The following is a 20,511-nucleotide window of genomic DNA, read 5'->3' as shown; positions in this document are numbered from 1 at the left end:
ATAGCTCCAGGAAGCAAGAAGCTGCTTTTAAATACCCCTCATTCCTGCTATAAGAGGAAGTTCTCACAGCTGAACTTTAACAAATTCGTTGTTGTCTTTTCTGGGAAGATGAGGGAAGATGAAGTCATCCTTGTTATAATAAAACAAAGAAACATACTGTTTTTCTCTGGCTTCTCTCAGGAGTCGTGAGTAGACAGAGAAAAGGCTCTTGTCAGAGAAGCTGGGAGGATGTGTGAGTGTATCTGAGGCCCAAACCGGCGGCTCCACTGGGCATTCTGGGTCAGTCCTGGCCTGTGCCACAGCCTCTGGACTTGTGGGGCCCTCATCCACAGCCAGCACCATGTAGCATGTGCACAAATGCGACTGTGAATCTTGTTCCCTCTAGGATTGCTGAAAAGCAGTTTGATTGTCACCTGCAGGGGGACATAGAAGGGGTTTTATGGTTGTCACAGAAGGGGAAACTGAGGCTCAGAGAGAGGACCTAACCTGTGTTAGGTCACCTAGTTTGACTGGGTGGGGGACAAGATAGCCCCCACCCCTTCCATGGATTCAAACTAATATTGGGCTTTTATTGACTTCTGAAATGGTCTGGGGTAGCCCACAGCCATGATGGATTCTGACTTGAGAGGTTCTCCATGCAGAGACCCAGGCAGCTTGTGTAAGGAAAGGCCCAGGCCGGATGCGGGGGCTACTGAGGTCACAGGCAGTAGAGGCTGGCCCAGTGCACATGGCCAGCGCTGGGCGTCCATGCAGAGCAGGGCCTCCCCAGCCACTGTCCTAAAAGACAGTCAGGGAGGCAGTGGTGTTAGAACTTGAGTCCTGTGTGAAGACATCACTTGGGCATGGCCACCTTTGCAAAAGCCAGTGAGCCTCTGCCTCTAAAGCTGAAACCTCTCACATTGGGGGTTCAGTTCAGTTCAGTTCAATTGCTCAGTTGTGTCCAACTCTTTGAGACCCCGTGGACCACAGTACACCAGGCTTCCCTGTCCATCACCAACTCCCAGAGCTTGCTCAAACTCATGTCCATTGAGCTAGTGATGCCATCCAACCATCTCATCCTCTGTCATCCCCTTCTCCTCCTGCCTTTAATCTTTCCCAGCATCAGGGTCTTTTCAAATGAGTCAGTTCTTTGCATCACGTGGCCAAAGTATTGGAGCTTCAGCTTCAGCATCAGTCCTTACAATGAATATTCAGGACTGATTCCCTTTAGGATGGACTGGTTGGATCTCCCTGCAGTCCAAGGGACTCTCAAGAGTCTTCTTCAACACCACACCCTGAGGGTAGGGTCATCCTGATCAGGTGTGAGCACTGAACATCTGTCCCTGCCCTCAGCATCTGGGGAAGGCTGGTTGTCAATTGGAGCTGCATTCCTGGAAAATGCAGATGCCGAGATCTCACGCCAGCTTGTGGACAGCCCAGGTGGTTCTGATGCCCAAGCAGCCAAATCCTCCACCTAGAGGGGTCCCAGAGGTGGGGACCCTCCAACTGTCACCCATCCAAGAGCCCTTGGGCAAGGCCCACCCACCTCAGAGCTTCCTAATAAAGTGCATACAGTGCACCACCTCACTTGTGGACAGGAAGACACTGGTGTGAATCAGCTGCCTTGTGCCAAACAAACTCACAGCCCAGATACGGTTACCTCTTCCCTCAAATCTCTGCGTCCAACCTTGCTGCTGCTCTTATCCTCCCTGTTTCATTTGAGGCAACCCTGGTTGAGTGACTTGTGCACTGCAGTGTGGGGAGCTGGGGGAGCCAGGCCAGGACATAGTGTGTGACCCAGAACCCAGCTCATGCCACCTCCTCCACTCTGGGCCCTGGGTCACATGTATCAGTGCAAGGAATCGCCAAGGCGGAGTGTGAAGAAGTGAGGGCAGCCACCAGGAGAAGTCTTCACAGGGCTGGGGACACCTATATGCCAGGTATCAGAATGGTGACAAGGGTGAGGCTCCCCTGTGCACACCTGTCCTCTGCACACCTGCTCTGTGCAGCCCCCTGCATCCCTCCAAGAACCAGGCTCAGGGCCTTCAGGACATGAAACCCTTCACTCCAGTGTTTTTTGAATGACACATTCCAGGATCATTTTCATATTTCCAGGCCTGACAACTCTCTGCACAGCTATTCACTTAGTCATGTTTTTCATATCAATTCACATTTTAAAATTAGTATCATTCTTAATGATAGTATCTATGAACTCATGGGTCTAATGTGCTGGCCATGTGCTTTTTAAAATGTGTTCAAATAAACATGCTGACACGTGTCAGTGACTGAAGAGTGAATAATGTTATGGCGGTCAGTGCTCAGCATTGCTGGAGTGACTCAAGAGTGAATAAATGTATTGCAGTTAGTCCTCGGCATTGCTGGCCCCTGAAGACAACAGCTGGCGCTGAGGTGGATTATAGGTCCTCCAGTCTCGGAGTCTCTTAGGTGAACCAAGCTGCTTCCTTGACATGCCCGAGACCCACAGGGACCTCAGCTGGGCACAACCTCCAGCAGCAGGTGGCCCCTGAGGCAGAGGCCACGCAGGCCATGCCCTCGCCTAGGTACACGTTCCACGTGGGCTCCAGTCCACGGAGGGCCGTCCAGCCATGCTGAGTGCTACTTTCATCTTGGCCCAGGCGGCTGGCTATCAGTCGTGTCATCAGGACAACAAAGTCCAGGCTTTGTGCGGGCTGCCAGGCCAGCCCAGGCACCCCATGTCACACCTCCAAGACTCGCCAGGATAAGGCTGGGAGGAATCACCGCTTGTGCAGATGGGCCCTGCTGCTCAGGGGACAGGCACTTCTGGGACTAACACTTCAGAAAGACTCCGCCACAAAGACACTCCGAAAACATCAGTGCTTTGGCAATGGTAGCTGTCCAGGCCAGGCCCATCTGAGCACCCTCCTGGCCCTCTCTGGTCCTGGAGGTGGGGGCTACACAGAACGGGGGCTTCCAGGGATGACAACTTTGACAGCATGTGGGTGACTGAGATGTGGGGGTGAGACTCAGCGAGAGAAAGGAGTGGCTGGCAGAGGGGCAGGGAGGGGGATGCTAGCCTAAAGGCCACAGAACAATGGGAGCTACTTAACAACGGCCACAGAACAACGGGAGTTTCCATAGAGAACAGTTTCTCTAAGGAAGCAGCCTGCTAACTGGCTCCATTTCTAGCCTCCTCTCAGTCCCAGCAGCCCCAGCAAGGGCCCTCAGGTGAGGGTCTGCAAAGTCCCTCTGGCCAGGCCACAGTGGTTCCAGGACTAAGTGAGGCTAGGGCATTTTGGAAAGTGAGATGAAGCACCTAGATTACTTCTTGTCCACACCAAGACCTGGCTCTGCTGCAGCGGCCCAAGGTCACGGGCCTCTGTGGCTTCTGCCTACTCAGCATCTATTCCTCCTTATGGCAACAGAGACCATTCTGTCCTTTCTTGCCTGTGGTATCAAGGGCATGTGGCCCCAGTGGCTACTTGGGGTAGGAACTAGCTTTCCCTACAGTGCTTTGGGATGGGTGTGTGATTTGGGCACAACCACTCAGGGCATGCCACCCCCAGACTTAGGAATAGATCCATGAGTAGGCACTTCACTGGGGTGGGCCACCAGACAATTCTTGGGACAGGAATTTGAATTGTTGGAGCAGAGACTCTGCCTTCTGCTTGGGAAAAGGAAGGACAGGGGGTAAATTTAAGGCTGCCAAGGGCCTTCTTGTAAAAGAAGCCCAAGTGGAGAAAGTAGAGTGAACCAGCAGAGAGCCAGAGACCATGTCCCAGATCTAGCTATGTCTGATGTCCACCCCTAGACTTTTCTTTTTAGTTTAAAAAAATTTATTTTTAATTGAAGGATAATTGCTTTACAATATTGTGTTGGTTTCCACCAAACATCAACATGAATTAGCCATAGGTACACCCCTAGACTTTCTATTTACAGATGCAAAGACATCCTTCTTTTGTGCTTCACCTGCGTCTGCTTGAGCTGAGATTCTGCACATGCAATGGAAAGAATCCTAAGACCTGAGGCTCTGGAGATAGACATGGTTTTGGAGTATACCATCAGCAGCAGGGGGTGGGCTACACCCCATCAGCTATGGGCTGTGGGAACACATAGGCTGGCCAGGGCAGACATGCATTTGGTCCTTAGCTGTGAGTCCCTGGGGAGGTCTCTTTCCCTCTCACATTCTCTTCTACAAAATGGATCTGAGGAGCCCAGCTCACAGGCCGACGTGCCAAGGTGACATCTGCTCTGAAATTCAATGGAAGGAAGGATCAGACATGGGAGGGACATCCTGGGAGTTGGGGAAGGGCTGTGTAGGGAGGCAGCAGGTGTCAAGGCCCAGAGAAGGGAACAAGCCAAGAAGAGCAAGGCCACTGTGGCGAGAGCAAGGTGAGGAGCACCCTCACTGTGGGGCATGGGATGAGCAAGTGATAGGTTTGGTCAAGTGTTGTGGGATGGCCCTGGTAGGTCTCTGCTGGGTGAAGAATGGACAAAGGGAGAGTCATGACTGTAGGATGAGCTGGAATCAGGGGGTGGAGAGAGTGGCTGCATCCTGGGCAGATGGGGAAGGTGATGCCCACAGGCCATGCTGATGTGTAGACGGCAAGGGCATGGCTACTCAGGCTGGCACTTGGCCATCCGGGGGACTTGACTGACATGAGGGAAACTGCAGGAAGATGTGAGAGTGGGGGAAGCCCAGAGTAGAGGAGTGGAGGAAGACAAGGCTGATTACTGGGCCAGCCATATGGACGGAGGGGGAGAGCATGAGGGCACGGCGACCCTCTGTGTGACGCACCAAGGTTTGGAGGACGAGCTCCAGAGCAACAGATGGGTGGCATGAAGGTGGAAGCTGGCATGGATGTACACCTTTGACCATAACAACTGCTCTGAGACCCTGTCCAGGGAGAGGGCAACCATTGACAGTGCCTGCCAAGAACAAGGACATTCACCACATTGCGAAGCGTGCTGAGCCCCTGGCCACAGGCACTGGCTAAGCAAAGGGTCGTCCCTCTCTTCAACAGAATGCCATGCAGTGGTAGGAGGAGCACAGGAGATGGTGAGCACATCTGCAGCTGAGGAGTGAGAAAAGCCAGTTATAATTCAGGCTATGCTTAGAATGAGTGAAGCTTTGCATAAGAAAAATGTACCTTCACACACCCAGAGGGAAAAAAAGAAAGTGAAAGTCACTCAGTCGTGTCCAACTCTTTGCGACCCCATGGACTACACAGTCCATGGAATTTTCGAGGCCAGAATACTGAAGTAGGTAGCAGTTCCCTTCTCCAGGGGATCTTCCGAACCCAGGGATCAAACTCAGATCTCCTGTATTGCAGGTGGATTCTTTATCAACTCAGCCATCAGGGAAGCCCAGAGAAAAAGCCCACCACATTCAATGACCAGAGGGATCATCTTGTCCTTAATAGGCTAAGGAGTGGCTTTGGTTTTTCCTTTACTGCTTTCTGCATTTCTGATACTTTCTGCTTCAATGGCTTGTATTACTTTTACAAAGAAGCATCAAAGGGTTTTTTCATTTTGGGAAAAAAGAAAGACAAACGGAGAGCAGACAGGTGATGGAGGAGGAGCATGACACCAGCTGTGCCAGGAGGAGGCAGCTTACTGGAACCTACAGCTTTGCGGAAGGCAGCCAATTCCTCTCTCTCCAGGCCCTCATTGATCTGAGGAGGTCATAACACACAGAATGTGGCGCACATTTGAGTTGAATGACAAGCAGGGGTGACTGATTCCAAGTCATTTGTCAAAGCAGAAACCAATGTATGGGATGGCCCAGCCACTGTCTTCAGACACCCGACAGCTGCTCCATCACCTCTTTTCTGAAACCAGTGCTCCCACCACTGCTCTTTGAGAAGCATTCCAAGACTCAAAATAGTTGGAATGCAAACTGCCATCTGGGGGTTCAGACCGGCATGTGTACAACATTTTAGTTTGTGGAGTCCTTTCATCACCTCTGTGTCCTAGGTCCCGGCCTACACCCTGAGGGGGCTAAGCCCCTACCACATGTTGGCCACTAACAAGCAGCCCAGGACCCAGCTCCTGCCCAGGGGACCAGAAAGTCCACTCCTGTGAGCAGGACCCCTGGGGCCCTCAACTTCTCTTCCAGTCTTAGTTATTGTTACTAGTCTGTGTTTTAAGTTTTTAATGAAGTACAGCATATATCCTACAATGCACACACATTTGAAGTGTGCAGCTAGGTGAGTCCTCCCACAGTGAAGACACCTGTGCAACCAGCACCCAGGTGGAGAAAGAGCCTGTTTCCAGCTCCCCAAAGTCTGGCTTGGGCTCCTTCCCACTCATTAACCCTTAATATCAACTGGAAAGAAAAATGAAGAGGGATCAAGAGGTAGAAAACCATCACTGTTAAGACAAAGCCTGATGTGTTGTGCTTTGCTGTGCCCAGGGGGATACTACTAAATGCAAAGAGAGGAGATGAGGAGGGGCCCCATGTGCCCTACCTGTGCAGCCATGGTGGGCTGCATACCCAGCTTGGGGCTACTCTGCCCCTCATCACTGGTGGTCAAGAGGCCACGGTCTAGGGATGTGTCAAGCTTGTTCAGCCTCAATCCCACCCCAGACCTACATAAAAGAAGCAAGAACATGAACTACATGGATAAATATAGACAGTTTTTCTTTTTATTTAAATATCTCTAAAATGTAATTGGCTGCGCAAAGCAAAAATAATGTATGTGGGGTTTGTAAATATGGGGAAACACAATGTATGACAATAGTATTGTAACGTGTCCCCCAAAAGATATATTGAATTTCTAGCCCCTAGTATCACTGAATGTAACATTGTTTGAAAATAGGGTCACTGTAGATTTAATTAGTTAAGATGAGGCCATTCTAGATCATAAGGCAGTTCTATTTCCAGTTTTTTAAGTAATCTCCACACTGTTCTCCATAGTGGCTGTACTAGTTTGCATTCCCACCAACAGTGTAAGAGGGTTCCCTTTTCTACACACCCTCTCCAGCATTTATTACTTGTAGACTTTTGGATCGCAGCCATTCTGACTGGTGTGAAATGGTACCTCATAGTGGTTTTGATTTGCATTTCTCTGATAATGCTGGGCATATACACTGAGAAAACCAGAAGGGAAAGAGACACGTGTACCCCAATGTTCATCGCAGCACTGTTTATAATAGCCAGGACATGGAAGCAACCTAGATGTCCATCAGCAGATGAATGGATAAGAAAGCTGTGGTACATATACACAATGGAGTATTACTCAGCCATTAAAAAGAATACTTTTGAATCAGTTCTAATGAGGTGGATGAAACTGGAGCCTATTATACAGAGTGAAGTAAGCCAGAAAGAAAAACACCAATACAGTATACTAATGCATATATATGGAATTTAGAAAGATGGTAACAATAACCCTGCATACGAGACAGCAAAAGAGACACTGATGTATAGAACAGTCTTATGGACTCTGTGGGAGAGGGAGAGGGTGGGAAGATTTGGGAGAATGACATTGAAACATGTATAATATCATGTATGAAACGAGTTGCCAGTCCAGGTTCGATGCACGATACTGGAGGCTTGGGGCTAGTGCACTGGGACGACCCAGAGGGAGAGTGTGGGGAGGTAGGAGGGAGGAGGGTTCAGGATGGGGAACACATGTATACCTGTGGCAGATTCATTTTGATATTTGGCAAAACTAATACAATTTTGTAAAGTTTAAAAAAAAAAAAAAAAGATGAGGCCATTCTAGAGTAAGGTGGGCCACTAACCTAATATGACTTATGTCCTTAAAAGAAGATGGCCATCTGAAGACACAGACACACTTGAGAGGAAATCATGAGACAATGAAGCTGTAAGCCAAGGAACTGTCAAAGATGTCTGGCAAACCACCAGAAGCTAGGAAGAGGCAAGGAAGGATTTTTCTGTTGGTTGCAGAGAAAGCATGGTCCTGTTAATACCTTGATTTTGGACTTCTACCCTTTGAGAGAATAAATTTCTTCTGTTTTAAGCCAACCCAGCTTCTGGTACTTTGTTACACAACTCTAAGCAACAAATACAAGCACAAAGGTTGAGAGACAAGGGAAGATCCTGGCATCGCGTACTCATACTATGTGTGAAGTAGTATAGTATTACTTGAAGGTAGACAGTGCTAAACTAACATTGTGGCAGGAAGAATTCTAAAATGGCCCCCCAGATTCCCAGCCTCTGGTGTACATGCCTTGTGTAATCCCCTCTCCTTGAGCGTGGGTGAGACCCATGAATATCATCAATGGTACTCCTATGACCAGGTTAAGTTATATGGCAAAGGTGAGGGGAATTTTGCAAATGTAATCAAGCGCCTTAATCAGCTGGGTTCAGTTCAGTCACTCAGTCAGGTCCAAGTCTTTGCAAACCCACAGACTGCAGCACGCCAGGCCTCCCTGTCCATCACCAACTCCTGGAGTTTACTCAGACTCATGTCCATTAAGTCCGTGATACCATCCAACCATCTCATCCTCTGTCATCCCCTTCTCCTCCCACCTTCAATCTTTCCCAGCATCAGAGTCATTTCCAATGAGTCAGCTCTTCGCATCAGGTGGCCAAAGTACTGGAGTTTCAGCTTCAGCATCAGTCCTTCTAATGAAGACCCAGGACTGATCTCCTTTTGGATGGACTGGTTGGATCTCCTTGAAGTCCAAGGGACTCTCAAGAGTCTTCTCCAACACCAGAGTTCAAAAGCATCACTTCAAAAGCATCAGATGCAAAAGCACCTTCAGTGCTCAGCTTTTTAGTCCAATTCTCACATTCATACATGACTACTGGAAAAACCATAGATTTGACTAGATGGACAAATGTTGGCAAAGTAATGTCTCTGCTTTTTAACATGATGTCTAGGTTGGTCATAACTTTTCTTCCAAGGAGTAAGCGTCTTTTAATTTCATGGCTGCAGTCACCATCTGCAATGATTCTGGAGCCCAAGAAAATAAAGTCTGTCATTATTTCCATTGTTTCTCCATCTATTTTCTATGAAGTGATGGGACCGGATGCCATGATCTTAGTTTTCTGAATGTTGAGCTTTAAGCCAACTTTTTCACTCTCCTCTTTCATCAAGAGGCTCTTAAGTTCTTCACTTTCTGCCATAAGGGTGGTATCATCTGCATATCTGAAGTTATTGATGTTTCTCCTGGAAATCTTGATTCCAGCTTGTGCTTCATCCAGCCTGGCATTTCTCATAATGTACTCTGCATATAAGGTAAATAATCAGGGTGACAATATAAGCCTGGACCTACTCCATTCCCAATTTGGAACCAGTCTGTTGTTCCACGTCCAGTTCTAACTGTTGCTTCTTGACCTGCACACAGATTTATCGAGAGGTAGATAAGGTAGGTCTGGCATTCTCATCTCTTGAAGAATTTTCCAGTTTGTTGTGACCCACAGGGTCAAAAGATTTTACATAGTCAATAAAGCAGAATTAGATGTTTTTCTGGGACTCTTGCTTTTTCGATGATCCAATGGATGTTGGCAATTTAATCCCTGGTTGCTCTGCCTTTTCCAAATCCAGCATGAACATCTGGAAGTTCATGGTTCACATATTGTTGAAGTCTGGCTTGGAGAATTTTGAGCATTACTCTGCTAGCGTGTGAGATGAGTGCAATTGTGTGGTAGTTTGAACATTCTTTGGCATTGCCTTTCTTTGGGATTGAAATGAAAACTGACCTTTTCCAGTCCTGTGGCCACTGCTGAGTTTTCCAAATTTGCTGGCATATTGAGTGCAGCACTTTCACAGCATCATCTTTCAGGATTTGAAATAGCTCAACTGGAATTCCATCATCTCCACTAGCTTTGTTCGTAGTGATGCTTCCTAAGGCCCACTTGACTTTGCATTCCAGGACATCTGGCTCTAGGTGAGTGATCACACCATCTTGGTTATCTGGGTCATGAATATCTTTTTTGTATAGTTCTTCTATGTACTCTTGCCACCTCTTCCTAATATCTTCTGCTTCTGTTAGGTCCATACAATTTCTGTCCTTTGTTGTGCCCATCTTTGCATGAAATGTTCCCTTGGTATCTCTAATTTCCTTGAAGAGAACTCTAGTCTTTCCCATTCTATTTTCCTCTATTTCTTTGCATTGGCCACTTTCTTATCTCTCCTTGCTATTCTTTTTTTTTTTTTCTAATTTTATTTTATTTTTAAACTTTACATAATTGTATTAGTTTTGCCAAATATCAAAATGCTATTCTTTTGAACTCTGCATTCAAATGGGTATATATTTCCTTTTCTCCTTTGCCTTTAGCTTCTCTTCTTTTCTCAGCTATTTGTAAGGCCTTCTCGGACAACTATTTTGCCTTGTTGCATTTGTTTTTCTTGGGGATGGTCTTGATCACTGTCTCCTATACAATGTCATGAACCTCTGTCCATAGTTCTTCAGGCATTCTGCCTATCAGATCTAATCCCTTGAATCTATTTTTTACTTCCACTCCATAATCATAAGGGATTTGATTTAGGTCATAGCTGAATGGCTCAGTGGTTTTTCCCTACTTTCTTCAATTTCAGTCAATTTCCCTACTTTCTTCAATTCATTCTTCAAATTCAGTCTGAATTTAGCAATAAAGAGTTCATGATCTGAGCCACAGTCAGCTCCCAGCCTTGTTTTTGCTGACTGTATAGAGCTTCTCCATCTTCCGCTGCAAAGAATATAATCAATCTGATTTTGGTATTGACCATCTGGTGATGTTTATGTGTAGAGTCTTCTCTTGTGTTGTTGGAAGAGGGTGTTTGTTATGACCATGGGTTCTCTTGGCAAAACTTTGTTAGCCTTTGGCCTGCTTCATTTTGTACTCCAGGGCCAAATTTGCCTGTTACTCCAGGTATCTCTTGACTTCCTACTTTTGCATTCCAGTCCCCTGTAATGAAAAAGACATCTTTTTGGGTGTTAGTTCTAGAAGGTCTTGTAGGTCTTCATAGAACTGTTCAGCTTCTTCAGCATTACTGATTGGGGCATAGACTTGAATTACTGTGATATTGGGTTTGCCTTGGAAACGAACAGAGATCATTCTGTCATTTTTGAGATTGTATCCAAGTACTACATTTTGGACTCTTTTGGTGACTATGATGGTTACTCCATTTCTTCTAAGGAATTCTTGTCCACAGTAGTAGATATAATGGTCATCTGAGTTAAATTCACTCATTCCAGTCCATTTTAGTTCGTTGATTTCCTAAATTGTCAACATTCACTCTTGCCATCTCCTGCTTGACCACTTCCAATTTGCCTTGATTCATGGACCTAACATTTCATGTTCCCACACAATATTGCTCTTTACAGCACTGGACTTTGCTTCCATCACCAGTCACATCCACAGCTGGGTGTTGTTTTTGCTTTGGGTCCATCTCTTCATTCTTTCTGGAGTTATTTCTCCACTGATCTCCTGTAGCATGTTGGGGATCTACCAACCTGGGGAGTTCATGTTTCAGTGTCCTATCTTTCTGCCTTTTCATCCTGGGTGAGCATGACCTAATCAGACAAGCTCTTTAAAAAGAAGGTCTAGAGGTCTGAGAGTCCCACCACAACCTCTTCTTGATGTCCTTGAGAAAGTAAGCCACTATGAGTACTACTGCTGCCAGGAAATAAAATCTGACACCATTTACATGAGCTTGGAAGGGGATCCTAAGCCTCAGATGAAATTCCAAACACAGGTCTATGAGATTCTGAGGAGAGGACCCAGTTAAGCTCTCCCTGGAATGTGACTCATGGAAACTCTAAAATAACAAATGTATATTGCTTAATGTTTCCAAAATTGTTTTAATGCTTTAAGTGAAAGTGAAAGTGAAGTCGCTCAGTCGTGTCCGACTCTTTGTGACCCCATGGACGGTAACCTACCAGGCTCCGCGGTCCATGGGATTTTCCAGGCAAGAAGACTGGAGTGGGCTGCCATTTCCTTCTCCAGGGGATCTTCCCAACCCAGGGATCGAACCCAGGTCTCCTGCATTGCAGACAGACGCTTTACTTTCTGAGCCATGAGGGATTTATGTTTCCAAAATTGTTTTAATGCTTTCAGATCAGATCAGATCAGTCACTCAGTCGTGTCCGACTCTTTGCAACCCCACGAATTGCAGCACGCCAGGTCTCCCTGTCCATCACCAACTCCCGGAGTTCACTCAGACTCACGTTCAACGAGTCAGTGATGCCATCCAGCCATCTCATCCTCTGTCGTCCCCTTCTCCTCCTACCCCCAATCCCTCCCAGCATCAGAGTCTTTTCCAATGAGTCAACTCTTCACATGACGTGGCCAAAGTACTGGAGTTTCAGCTTTAGCATCATTCCTTCCAAAGAAATCCCAGGACTGATCTCCTTCAAAATGGACTGGTTGGATCTCCTTGCAGTCCAAGGGACTCTCAAGGGTCTTCTCCAACACCACAGTTCAAAAGCATCAATTCTTCGGCACTCAGCCTTCTTCACAGTCCAACTCTCACATCCATACATGACCACAGGAAAAACCATAGCCTTGACTAGACGGACCTTTGTTGGCAAAGTAATGTCTCTGCTTTTGAATATGCTATCTAGGTTGGTCATAACTTTCCTTCCAAGGAGTAAGCGTCTTTTAATTTCATGGCTGCAGTCACCATCTGCAGTGATTTTGGAGCCCAGAAAAATAAAGTCTGACACTGTTTCCACTGTTTCCCCATCTATTTCCCATGAAGTTGTGGGACCAGATGCCATGATCTTCGTTTTCTGAATGTTGAGCTTTAAGCCAACTTTTTCACTCTCCACTTTCACTTTCATCAAGAGGCTTTTGAGTTCCTCTTCACTTTCTGCCATAAGGGTGGTGTCATCTGCATATCTGAGGTTATTGATATTTCTTCCAGCAATCTTGATTCCAACTTGTGTTTCTTCCAGTCCAGCGTTTCTCATGATGTAGTCTGCATATAAGGTAAATAAGCAGGGTGACAATATACAGCCTTGACGAACTCCTTTTCCTATTTGGAACCAGTCTGTTGTTCCATGTCCAGTTCTAACTGTTGCTTCCTGACCTGCATACAGGTTTCTCAAAAGGCAGATCAGGTGGTCTGGTATTCCCATCTCTTTCAGTATTTTCCACAGTTTATTGTGATCCTCACAGTCAAAGGCTTTGGCATAGTCAATAAAGCAGAAATAGATGTTTTTCTGGAACTCTCTTGCTTTTTCCATGATCCAATGGATGTTGGCAATTTGATCTCTGGTTCCTCTGCCTTTTCTAAAACCAGCTTGAACATCAGGAAGTTCATGGTTCACATATTGCTGAAGCCTGGCTTGGAGAATTTTGAGCATTACTTTACTAGCATGTGAGATGAGTGCAATTGTGCGGTAGTTTGAGCATTCTTTGGCATTGCCTTTCTTTGGGATTGGAATGAAAACTGACCTTTTCCAGTCTTGTGGCCACTGCTGAGTTTTCCAAATTTGCTGGCATATTGAGTGCAGCACTTTCACAGCATCATCTTTCAGGATTTGGAATAGCTCAACTGGAATTCCATCACCTCCACTAGTTTTGTTCGTAGTGATGTTTTCTAAGGCCCACTTGATTTCACATTCCAGGATGTCTGGCTCTAGGTGAGTGATCACACCATTGTGATTATCTGGGTCGTGAAGATCTTTTTTGTACAGTTCTTCTGTGTATTCTTGCCATCTCTTCTTAATATCTTCTGCTTCTGTTAGGTCCATACCATTTCTGTCCTTTATCGAGCTCATCTTTGCATGAAATATTCCTTTGGTATCTCTGATTTTCTTGAAGAGATCCCTAGTCTTTCCCATTCTATTGTTTTCCTCTATTTCTTTGTACTGATCACTGAAGAAGGCTTTCTTATCTCTTCTTGCTATTCTTTGGAACTCTGCATTCAGATGTTTATATCTTTGCTAAGTCACTTCAGTCGTGTCCGACTCTGTGCAACCCCATAGATGGCAGCCCACCAGGCTCCCCCGTCCCTGGGATTCTCCAGGCAAGAACACCGAAGTGGGTTGCCATTTCCTTCTCCAATGCATGAAAGTGAAAAGTGAAAGTGAAGTCGCTCAGTCGTGTCCAACCCTCAGCGACCCCATGGACTGCAGCCCTCCAGGCTCCTCCGTCCATGGGATTTTCCAGGCAAGAGCACTGGAGTTTATATATTTAGGCAACAATAAAAAAACTAATACAATGTATATTATTATACCTAAATGAAGGTCTAAAATAACAGGGATATATTAATAGCTAATATGTCAACAAAGCAGATGAAATGGAATCAATAAAAAATACCCAATTAGCCCAAAATAAGTCTGAAAAAGAAGATAAATGATAAGAAACATATGAAATAAATGAAAATTAAATAGAAAGGTGATCAATTTCAATCTAATAATATTAACAACCACATTAAATATAAATGGTCTAAAGAACCCAATGAAAAGGCAGAGACTTTCAGATTGGATAAGAAAGCTGGAACCAACAAAGAACTCTCTATTTAAGTATACAGACACAAATAGTGGTAAGGTAAAAAGATGAAAAAAAGAAAGTTGGTATGTCTACATTGTTCTCAGAATGATAAAGAGGGGCATTTCCAATGACAAAAGGGTCAATTTATTAAGAGGACATAATCATCCTACACATGTGCTATCTAAATATCAGAGTTTCAAAACATATGAAGCAAGATAGAACTGTGAGAACAGGCAAATCTACAATTGTAGTTGAGATTTTAACATCCCTACTCAAGAATAGACAGAATAAGTAGATAAAAAGTCAGGAAGAATATTGAACATTTGAACAACATTACTAAGCAACAAACTGACTGATGTTTATAGAAAACTTCATACAAGAATAGCAGAATACACATTCACTTCAAATGTATATGCAACAAGACAGACTATATTCTAGGCCACAAAACAATTCTTACTAAATTTAAAGGGACTTAAGTTACAGAAAATGTGTTCTTTGGCCACAAAGGAATTAGATATAATTAACAAAGGTATCTGGAAAATCCCCAAAATTTGAAAGCTAAATAATACACTTCTAAATAACTTATGGATGAAAGAAAAAATAATAAAGGAATTAAAACATATTCTGATCTTAATATAATGAAAACACAACGTATCAGTACATGTGGGATGCAACTAAAGAGGTATTTAGAAGAAATCTTATAGTAGTAAATGCCAATATTAGAAAAAAGTAGATTTTAAATCATATACTCACATTGATGACCTCAGCTTTTATTGTAAGAAACAAGAAGAGCAAATGAAAACCAAAGTTAAGCAGAAAAAAGGAACTGATAATACTCAGAGCAAAAATCAATGAGGTATATAACAGAAAAACAATAGAGCAAAACAATGAACCAAAAAGCTGGTTCTCTGACAAGATAAAAAAATGAATAAACTTCTATTTCAATTAATCAGGAAAAAAGAGAATACACATATTACCAATATCATAAATGAAGTGACATTAATACAAATTCTAAAGATATGAAAAGGTTAATAAGGAAATACAGAAAACTTTCTGTCAATCAATTGACAATTTAGATAACACAGAAAATTTTTTCAATATATATAAACTACCAAATCTCATGAAAGAAGAAATAGATTAAACAAACAGCCCAATATCAATCAAAGAAATTGAAACTGTTTTTAAAAGCCTTCTCATCAGGAATAAGATAAGGATGTCTACTTTCAACACTGTGATTCAGTATTGTACTGGAAGTTCCAGACAGAGTAATGAGGCACCAAAAAGAAATAAAAGGCATTAATTAAAAGGAAATCTCTGTGATGTATGTCAGAGAGTGTTTTGCCTATGTTCTCCTCTAGGAGTTTTATAGTTTCTGGTCTTACATTGAGATCTTTAATCCATTTTGAGTTTATTTTTGTATATGGTGTATAGAACAGGCTTATGGACTCTGTGGGAGAGGGAGAGGGTGGGAAGATTTGGGAGAATGGCATTGAAAGATGTGAAATGTCATGTATGAAACGAGATGCCAGTCCAGGTTCAATGCACGATGCTGGATGCTTGGGGCTGGTGCACTGGGACGACCCAGAGGGATGGTATGGGGAGGGAGGAGGGAGGAGGGTTCAGGATGGGGAACACATGTATAATTTTTTTTTAATTAAAATTGAATAAAATTTAAAAAAAATAAAATAAAAGGAAATCTCTATTCAGAGATGACATGACCATATATATATATATATATATATATATATATATATATACAAAATCCCAAAGAATGTACAAAAAACTACTAGAGATAATAAATTCAGTAAAGATGCAAAAATACAGGCTCAAGACACAACATACTATTAACACTCTGAAAAATAACTTAAGAAAACAACATGATTTATTTTTTACTTTTATTCTTTTATTTTTAAAATTAAAATTTATTGGAATATAGTTGATTCACAATGTTTTGTTAGATTCAGATGTAGAGCAAAGTGATTCATTATACATATATATATTCATTCCTTTTTAGGTTCTTTTTTCATGCAGATTATCAGAGATTATTGAGTTGAGTTCCCTGTGCTATACAGTAGGTAAACAGTAGGTCTTTGTTGGTTATCTATCTTATATATAGTAGTACGTGTATGTTCATCCCAAGCTCCTGATTTAGTACCCCCCAACAACATTTCCCCTTAAATATCCATAATTTAATTTCATTATCTGTAAGTCCATTTCTGTTTATAATGCGTTCATTTGTATCATTTCTTAAAATTAAATTCCAACTTCTGGTTCAAGATGACGCAGTAGAAGGACATGCATTCTTCTCCAGCGAGAGCATCAAAATTGCAACTAGCTGTTGAACAACCACCAAGAGAAGGCTGCTGGAGCCCACCAAAAGGAGATACCTCAATGTCCAAAGACAAAGAAGCCCCAATGAGATGGTAGGAGGAGCACAAACATGATAAACTCAAATCCCATATCTGTCAGGTGGTGACCCACAAACTAGAGAACAATAACATCAAAGATGTTCTCCCACTCTTGTGAAGGTTCTAAGCCCCATGTCAGGCTTCCCAGCCTGGGGAGCTGACAAAGGGACTGAGAATCCCCAGGGAATCTGACTGTGAAGGCCAGCAGGCTTTGATTACAGCACTCCCACAGGACTGGGAAACAGAGACCCCACTGTTGGAGGGCACAGACAAAATCATGCGTACTCCAAGATCCAGGGGAAAGGAGCAATGACCCCAAAGGAGACTGAACCAGGCCGACCACTACTGTTGGAGGGTCTCCTATGGAGGTGGGGGTCAGCAGTGGCTCATCGTGGGGACAAGGGCACTGGCCGCAGCAGTCCTGGAAGATGCCCTTGGTGTAAGTCCTCTTAGAGGTCACCATTAACCCTACCACAGAGCCCACAGACTCCAGGGCTGGGTCACCTCAGGCCAAACAACTAACAGGGAGGGAGCACAACCCCACCCATCAGCAGATAACAGGATTAAAGTTTTTCTGGGCATGGCCTAACCCACCAGAGCAAGACCCAGTTTTTCCCACCACCAGTCCCTCCCATCAGGAAGGTTACACAAGCCTCTAAGCCTCCTCCACCAGAGGGCAGACAGAAGAAGCAAGAAGAACTACAGTCCCTCAGTGGTGAGAACAAAACCACATTACAGAAAGTTAATCAGGATAAAAAAGCAGAGGGTTTTGTCCCAGACGAAGGGGCAAGATAAAACCCTACAAAAACAACTAAATGAAGTGGAGATTAGGCAACCTTCCAGAAAAAGAATTCAGAAAAATAACAGTGAAGATGATTCAGGATCTCAGAAAAAGGATGGAGGCAAAGGTTGAGAAGATGCAAAAAATGTTTACCAAACACCAGAAGAACGAAAGAACAAGCAGCAATGAAAAATACACTGGTGCTGCTGCCAAGTCGCTTCAGTCGTGTCCGACTCTGTGCGACCCCATGGACTGCAGCCTACCAGGCTTTTCCATCCATGGGATTCTCCAAGCAAGAACACTGGAGTGGGTTGCCATAAAATACACTAGAAGGAATCAATAGCAGAATAACCGAGGCAGAAGAACAGATAAGTGACCTGGAGGACAGAATGGTGGAAATCATTGCTGCAGAACAGAATATAGAAAAAAGAATGGAAAAAAAATGCAAATGGCCTAAAAGACCTCTGGTACATTAATGGTGCTAACATTTGCATTATAGGCATCCCAGTAGAAGAAGAGAGAGAAAGGAACCAAGAAAATATTTTAAGAGAGAAGAACTGAAAACTTCCCTAACATGGGAAAGGAAATAGTAAACCAAGTCCAGGACATGCAGAGAGTCCCAGGGAGGATAAACCCAAGGAGGAACACAGAGAGACACATAGTAATCAAACTGATGAAAATTAAAGACAAGGATAAAATATTAAAAGCAACAAGGGAAAAATGACAAATAACATACAAGGAACACCCATCAGGTTATCAGCTGATTTCTCAACAGAAATTCTATGAGCCAGAAGGGAATGGCACCATATATTTAAAGTGATGATAGGGAGGAACCTACAACCAAGAAGAATACTCTACCCAGCAAGACTCTCATTCAGATTTGATGGAGAAATCAAAAGCTTTCCAGAGAAGCAAAAGTTAAAGAGAATTTAGCACCACCAGACCAGTTCACTTCAGTTCAGTCGCTCAGTCGTGTCCAACTCTTTCTGACCCCATGGATTGCAGCACACCAGGCTTCCCTGTCCATCACCAACTCCCAGAGCTTGCTCAAACTCATGTCCACAGAGTCAGTGATGCCATCCAACCATCTCATCCTCTGTCGTCCCCTTTTCCTTCTACCTTAAATCTTTCCAGCATCAGGGTCTTTTCCAATGGGTCAGTTCTTCCCATCAGGTGGCCAAAGTATTAGAGCTTTAGCTTCAGCATCAGTCCTTCCAATGAATATTCAGGACTGAGTTCTTTTAGGATGGACTGCTTTGATCTCCTTGCAGCCCAAGGGACTCTCAAGAGTCTTCTCCAACACCACAGTTCAAAAGCACCAATTCTTCAGCGCTCAGCTTTCTTTATTGTCCAACTCTCATATCCGTACATGATTACTGGAAAAACTGTAGTTTTGACTAGACGGACCTTTGTTGGCAAAGTAATGTCTCTTCTTTTTAATATGCTGACTAGGTTGGTCATAGCTTTTCTTCCAAGGAGCAAGCATATTTTAATTTCATGGCTGCAGTCACCATCTGCAAAGATTCTGGAGCCCAAGAAAATAAAGTCTGTCACTGTTTCCACATCTATTTGCCATGAAGTGATGGGACTGGATGCCATGATCTTAGTTTTTTGAATGTTGAGCTTTAAGCCAACTGTTTCACTCTCCTCTTTCACTTTCATCAAGAGGCTCTTTAGTTCCTCTTTGCTTTCTTCCATAAGGGTGGTATCATCTGCATATCTGAGGTTACTGATATTTCTCCCAGCAATGGCTGTCTGAGGAAGCCTTACAAATAGCTGTGAAAAGAAGGGAATTGAAAAGCAAAGGAGAAAAGGAAAGATACACCCATTTGAATGAGAGTTCCAAAGAATAGCAAGGAGACATAAGAAAGCCTTCCTCAGTGATCAGTGCAAAGAAATAGAGGAAAACAATAGAATGGGAAAGACTAAGATCTCTTGAAGAAGAGATAACAAGGGAACATTTCATGCAAAGACGGGCACAATAAAGGACAGAAATGGTATGGACCTAACAGAAGCAGAAGATATTAAGAAGAGATGTCAAGAATATACAGAAGAACTGTACAAAAAAGATCTTCATGACCCAGATAATCACGATGGTATGATCACTCACCTAGAGCCAGACATCTTGGAATGTGAAGTCACACGGGCCTTAGGAAGCATCACTACGAAAAAAGTGAATAGAGGTGATGGAATTCCAGTTGAGCTATTTCAAATCCTGAAAGATGACTCTGTGAAAATGCTGCACTCAATATGCCAGCAAATTTGGAAAACTCAGCGGTGGCCACAAGACTGGAAAAGGTTAGTTTTCATTCCAATCCCAAAGAAAGGCAATGCTAAAGAATGCTCAAACTACCGCACAATTGCACTCATCTCACACGCTAGAAAAGTAATGCTTAAAATTCTTCAAGCCAGGCTTCAGCAATACGTGAACCGTGAACTTCCAGATGTTCAAGCTGGTTTTAGAAAAGGCAGAGGAACCAGAGATGAAAGAGCCAACATCCACTGGGTCATCAAAAAAGCAAGAGAGTTCCAGAAAAACATCTATTTCTGCTTTATTGACTATGCCAAAGCCTTTGACTGTGAGGATCACAATAAACTGTGGGAAATTCTGAAAGAGATGGGAATACCAGACCAACTGATCTGCCTTTTGAGAAACATGTATGCAGGTCAGGAAGCAACAGTTAGAACTGGACATGGAACAACAGACTGGTTCCAAATAGGAAAAGGAGTACGTCAAAGCTGTAGGTTGTCACCCTGCTTATTTACCTTATATGCAGACTACATCATGAGAAATGCTGGGGTGGATGAAGCACAAGCTGGAATCAAGATTGCCGGGAGAAATATCAATAACTTCAGATATGCAGATGGCACCATCCTTATGGCAGAAAGTGAAGAACTAAAGAGCCTCCTGATGAAAGTGAAAGAGGAGAGTGAAAAGATTGGCTTAAAGCTCAACATTCAGAAAACTA

At 43.9% G+C, this 20,511-nt stretch overlaps 1 protein-coding gene across 2 annotated transcripts in view; it reads right to left on the bottom strand.

The window, feature by feature from the left end:
• Positions 1-20,511, bottom strand: part of RASGEF1C (RasGEF domain family member 1C) — a 123,048-nt gene that overhangs the window by 67,902 nt on the left and 34,635 nt on the right. The window lies entirely within an intron of this gene.

This window comes from Bos grunniens, chromosome 7 (genome assembly GCF_055505025.1).
Source record: "Bos grunniens cultivar Pamir isolate PY7600 chromosome 7, Bosgru_T2T1.0, whole genome shotgun sequence".
Taxonomy (NCBI): Eukaryota; Metazoa; Chordata; class Mammalia; order Artiodactyla; family Bovidae; genus Bos; species Bos grunniens.
The sequence above is the reverse complement of the archived record's forward strand: the minus strand, read 5'-3'. Positions and strand labels throughout refer to the sequence as shown.